Source organism: Abramis brama, assembly GCF_963993115.1.
Source record: "Abramis brama genome assembly, chromosome: 11".
Taxonomy (NCBI): Eukaryota; Metazoa; Chordata; class Actinopteri; order Cypriniformes; family Leuciscidae; genus Abramis; species Abramis brama.
In genome coordinates, this window is record NC_139973.1 from 21,722,665 (window position 1) to 21,729,105 (window position 6,441).

The window sequence follows — 6,441 nt, forward strand, 5'->3', positions numbered from 1 at the left end:
CAAGTCTATAAGAAAAGTCAAAGTCGTATTAATTTGTTAAGGCGACTGAGGTCCTTCGGTGTAAGTAATGTACTACTTAGGAACTTCTATGACTCTGTGGTCTCATCTGTGATCTTGTACTCTGTCACAAGTTGGGGAGGGGGACTGCTAGAAAAGGAGAAGAATAAGTTAAAATATATATATATATACACACACACACACACACACATATATATATATATATATATATATATATATATATATATATATATATATATATATATATATATACAGAAAGTATATAAGACAGAAATTATTACTTGTCTTACCTTATTCTGATTTTATGATACACTCAAAATATTCCACAACAAATCCTTTAAATTTAATGTAAAAATAAAAACGAAAGTAAGCAGTGTTGGTCTCACGCAACCCTCTCATCCATCTGATCGGCCTCTTACCACGAACACACTGCTGAAGTTTAATCAAGATCAGTTAATGTGTGCAGAAGTTATACCACTTCGTGTTTCTCTTTTCTCGCCATAAATTCGTTTCCTCGCCACGACCAAACCATTCGAAATATCAAAAATCAGTCCGCAATTTAGCATCCTCAATGTCTTGACTTCATGCGGACCAAGTTTGGAGGCGATTGGATGAATTCTCTAGGAAGAGAACATCAAATTCCACAGCATGCGTTTTTCAAACAACCCATAATAGCTGACTTCCTGTTGGGCTGGCGTAAAACTTGACCAGGGAAAGTTGTCCGGCCCGATGAGATCTATATGTGTACCGAGTTTCATATTAATTCATGCAAGCGTGTTTGATATATGGACTAAGTTTTCAGACCCTGTTCAAGGTGGCGCTGTTGAGCCCCCCTGCCACGCCTGTTTCTAAAACTTTTCACATGTCTACTGGCTAATAAGTGTTATGTGTCTGTCGAGTTTCATCCAATTTGAAGCATGCTAAGAGTCTCAAAAACATCCGAAAAGAATATTAAAGTTTCATGCGTTGCCACGGCAACAGTATCTAAGATATCAATAATCCTTCCACAGGTCTACATCTGCCGTGTGTTTACATTATACACATAAAATTTGAAGCAAATCGGGTAAAAATAAGAAAGTGACTTCAAAGCATTTTGAAAGTGACAAACTTCCTGCAGCCAGTTGGTGGCGCTATAACTTTGACTCACAATAGTCACATCCATGTGATCGGCCTCTTACAACGAACACACTGCGGAAGTTTCATCAAGATCAGTTAATGTATGCAGAAGTTATAAGACACTTCCTGTGTCCCATTATTCGCCATAAATTCGTTTCCTTGTCACGGCCAAACCGTTCGAGATATCAAAAATCTGTTCGCAAGAATTCATCCTCAATGTCTTGACTTCATTCACACCGAGTTTGGTGGCGATCGGATGAATTCCCTAGGAGGAGTATTTCACATTCCATTGTATGCGTTTTCCAAACAACGTATAATAAACGACTTCCTGTTGGGCTGGTGTAAAACTTAGAGCATGAAAGTTGTTCGGTCCGATGAGATCTATATGTGTACTGAGTTTCATATTATTACATGCAAGCGTGTTTGATATATGGACCAAGATTTCGGACCCCATTCCAGGGGGCGCTGTCGAGCCCCCCTGCCACGCCCGGGTACCAGCTTCAGTCCGGCCCTGATGGCCGCAGGTTCTGACCTGTGTGCAAAGTTTCAAGAGTTTTTGAGCATGTTAAGGGCCCCAAAAGTGGCAAAAAGTCAAAAAAAAAAAATAATGAAGAAAAAAAAGAAAAAGAAAAAAATATATAGCTGCGAGCAGCGATGGAGGGCCCAAGCCGGTGACACCGCCACCCCGGTGGCTCACAATAGTTACATCCATCTGATCGGCCTCTTACCCACGAACACACTGCTGAAGTTTTATCAAGATCAGTTAACGTATGCAGAAGTTATATTACTTTGTGTTTCTCTTTTCTCGCCATTGTTTCCTCGCCACGGCCAAACCGTTCGAGATATCAAAAATCCGTCCGGAATTTATCATCCTCATTGTGTTGACTTCATGCTGACTGAGTTTGGAGGCGATTGGATGAATTCTCTAGGATGAGTACATTAAATTCCACAGCATGCGTTTTTCAAACAACCCATAATAGCCGACTTCCTGTTGGGCGGAGCTAATAACTTAGAGTGCGGAAGTTGTTCGGCCCGATGAGATCTATATGTGTACTGAGTTTCATATTAATTCATGCAAGCGTGTTTGATATATGGACCAAGTTTTCAGACCGTGTCCAAGGGGGCGCTGTTGAGCCCCCCTGGCACGCCCGGGTACCAGCTTCAGCCCGGCTCTGATGACCGTGGGTTCTGACCTGTGTGGAAAGTTTCAAGAGTTTTTGAGCACGTTAAGGGCCCCAAAAGCCCCTGAAACCTTGAAAAACAAAGATTAAATGGAATAGACAAATCCCCCCCCCCCCACACACACATACAGACACACAGAGAGAGAGAGAAAATTCTCCAGAAAATCCATATTCAAACCAAAATATCTGACTTCCTGTGGGTCTGAGGTTATGACTGTAAATTAGAAAGGTGTCCTGCTTGATGAGAACAATACACCTACCAAGTTTTGTGATTCTAGGACTAAGCTAAGCCCCCATTTTTGACTAAAGGTGGCGCTACTGAGCCATTCCACCACGCCCGTTTCTGAAACTTTGCACGTCTACTGTATAATAAATGTGATGTGTCTGTCGAGTTTCATGCATTTTCAAGCATGTGAAGAGTCTCAAAAGCATCCGAAAAGAATATTAAAGTTTCATGCGTTGCCACGGCAACAGTATCCAAGATATCAATAATCCTTTCACAGGTCTACATCTGCCGTGTGTCTACATTATACACATAAAGTTTTAAGCAAATCGGGTAAAAATAAGAAAGTGATTTCAAAGCATTTTGAAAGTGACACACTTCCTGTTGCCAGTTGGTGGCGCTATAACTTTGACTCACAAAGGTCACATCCATGTGATCGGCCTCTTACAACGAACACACTGCTGAAGTTTCAGCAAGATCAGATAATGTATGCAGAAGTTATAACACACTTCCTGTGTCCCATTATTCGCCATCAATTCGTTTCCTCGCCACGGCCAAACCGTTCGAGATATCAAAAATCTGTTCACCAGAATTCATCCTCAATGTCTTGACTTCATTCACACCGAGTTTGGCGGCGATCGGATGAATTCCCTAGGAGGAGTATTTCACATTCCATTGTATGCGTTTTCCAAACAACGTATAATAACCGACTTCCTGTTGGGCTGGTGTAAAACTTAGAGCACGAAAGTTGTGCGGCCCGATGAGATCTATATGTGTACTGAGTTTCATATTATTACATGCAAGCGTGTTTGATATATGGACCAAGATTTCGGACCCCATTCCAGGGGGCGCTGTCGAGCCCCCCTGCCACGCCCGGGTACCAGCTTCAGTCCGGTGGCCGCGGGTTCTGACCTGTGTGCAAAGTTTCAAGAGTTTTTGAGCATGTTAAGGGCCCCAAAAGTGGCAAAAAGGCAAAAATAATAATAATGAAGAAAAAAAAAAAAAAAAAAAAAAAAAATCCTTACGAAAACAATAGGGCCTCCGCCCTTTCAGGGCGTGGGCCCTAAAAAAAATAATCCTTATGAAAACAATAGGGCCTCCGCCCTTTCAGGGCTTGGGCCCTAATAAACTGATAAAGAAGGCAGGTTCTGTTGTAGGGAGTGTGTTACCCACCTTAGAGGTGATAATGCAGGATAGAATGATCGGGAAACTCTCTTCGATGGTGAATCATGATTGTCATCCCCTAAATGAAATAGTTTGTGATTTTATGAGTACTCACAGCTTAAGATTAATCCATCCACGCTGTTACAGGGAGCGTTATAGGAAGTCTTTTTTCCCAACTGCAATTAAGTTGTATAATCAGTGTTATTCAAGATGACATACTTTTTAGGATTTGTGTTTTTGTATATAATCACAATGCTTTGCGACTTGATACTGGAGAACGAGTCTTGTGTTGTTTGTGAATGTTGTTTTAAAGTTGCTTTAATTTATTCATTGTATGGTTGTGCTGCTGTGACATCTAAATTTCCCTCCGGGGATTAATAAAGTTAATCAAATCAAATCAAATAAAAAAATATTACATTATCTAAATTTATTTGTTACTGTAACAGCTGAAAACAGTAACTTCTTTACTTTTTGGATGTATTTATAGAGGAATGATGAACTTTGAAACAATTATAAACAAAGTACAGTTTCACATTATACCTTAATGTGTCTGTTATGGTTACTGAATCATTTTTAAGTTACAAAGCACACCCTACAAAGAAATACACTACCTCAAATTGCAACCTCATAAAAACAAAGACATTGACTTACCACATGTGAGATTTTGCCAATACCTACCTCACCGTACATACAGTACACAAATATTTTAGAATCAAATTACATTAATTCACCAAAGGAATTTTTTTTATTATCCAAAGGTTGTAGCATGTTCCTATTGACCACACTGACTTACTACAGGTGAAATTTTGACAATAACTCCTTTAATGTACGTACAATTATCAAATAAGTTTATGACAAAATTACTGTAATTCACTGTAAGTATTTTTTCGTGTTCGGGCAGAGTGCTTTCCTAGTGACCAGAATGACTTACTACAGGTGAAATTTTGACAATAACTCCCTTACTGTACATACAATTATCAAATAAGTTTATGACAAAATTACTGTAATTCACTGTAAGTATTTTTTCGTGTTCCAAAGGGCGTAGTGCTTTCCTAGCAACCAGACTGACTTACTACAGGTGAAATTTTGACAATAACTCCCTTACTGTATGTATGTACAATTATCAAATATGTTTATGAAAAAATTACTGTAATTCACCATAAGTATTTTTTCGTGTTCCAAAGGGCGAAGTGCTTTCCTAGCGACCAGACTGACTTACTACAGGTGAAATTTTGACAATAACTCCCTTACTGTACATACAATTATCAAAATAAGTTTATGACAAAATTACTGTAATTCACTGTATGTATTTTTTCATGTTCCAAAGGGCAGAGTGCTTTCCTAGTGACCTGACTGACTTACTACAGGTGAAATTTTGACAATAACTCCCTTACTGTATGTACAATTATCAAATATGATTATGAAAAAATTACTGTAATTCACTGTAAGTATTTTTTCGTGTTCCAAAGGGCGAAGTGCTTTCCTAGCGACCAGACTGACTTACTACAGGTGAGATTTTGACAATACCTCCCTTACTGTACGTACAATAATCAAATGTTTATGAAACAAATAACTGTAATTCCCCTAAAGTATTTTTTGCATGTTCCAAAGGTTGGAGAATGTTCCTAGTGACCTGACTGACTTACTACAGGTGAGATTTTGACAATACCTCCCTTGCTGTACGTACAATAATCAAATATGTTTATGAAACAATTACTGTAATTAAACCGCAGGACGACTACAATCACGTTCACGGCGGGAAGTGGACGGTCGGAAACCTGCGAGTGTTTTTGTTTTTTTGTTTTTTTTTTCATATTCCAAAGGTTGTAGTACTTCCTAGTGATCAGACTGACTTACTACAGGTTAAATATTGCCAATACCTGCTTTACTGTAAGTACAGTACATTCATATTTTATGAAAAAATTACTGTAATTCACCTTAAGTGTTTCTTCTTGTTCCAAATGTTACATTATGTTCCTAGTGATCACTCTACTCAATTAATTTTGATAAATGTATTAGGTAAAAGTAGATATTAGAACTGCTGTTCCTAGTACAACACATTTCGTTCATTGATTAAAAACTGTAAAGATTTTAGCTTAATCATATTTTCAACATTATAAATAAGCAACAACCTTATTGTAATGATTCAATTCTGGAATCCACTGCTGCTTCAATGTATATCTAATGAGTGATTATAACCCTTGTGTTATGTTGGAATTCTGTGCACTCCCCTTATGGTCCGGGTCAAATTGACCCGCATTGGAATCAATACAATTCCTCAAAAATCACACTATGAAAAACAACAAAGATTCAGGTACAAACTGTAAACTTTTAATATCAACATTTGTCAAATATTCCAAAAAATATATATCTGAAGATATGATTTAATGAAAATGTTTTTTAACCATTTTTTAAAACTGTTTTGCTTTGACAAAATTTGAATATACATTATATTTATATATATTTGAATATACATTTTTTTTTTACTTTTTTTTTTTTTGCTTAGAACATCATAACTGAACAATTAATCAATTAATCTGAGCTAATTTTTCCTGCAGTCTATGTCGAAGTCTCAAGATATTTCAGATATCTTGAATATATAAATGAGAGCTTATTTTACTATCTGCGTCTGTCAAAGATTTTCATTTGTAATTTGCAATTAACTCTGAACACCATGATTTAGCTTTTTCAAGTGTGTTTGGTTTGGGTTAGAGCACTTTTAGATACACTTACACTTTA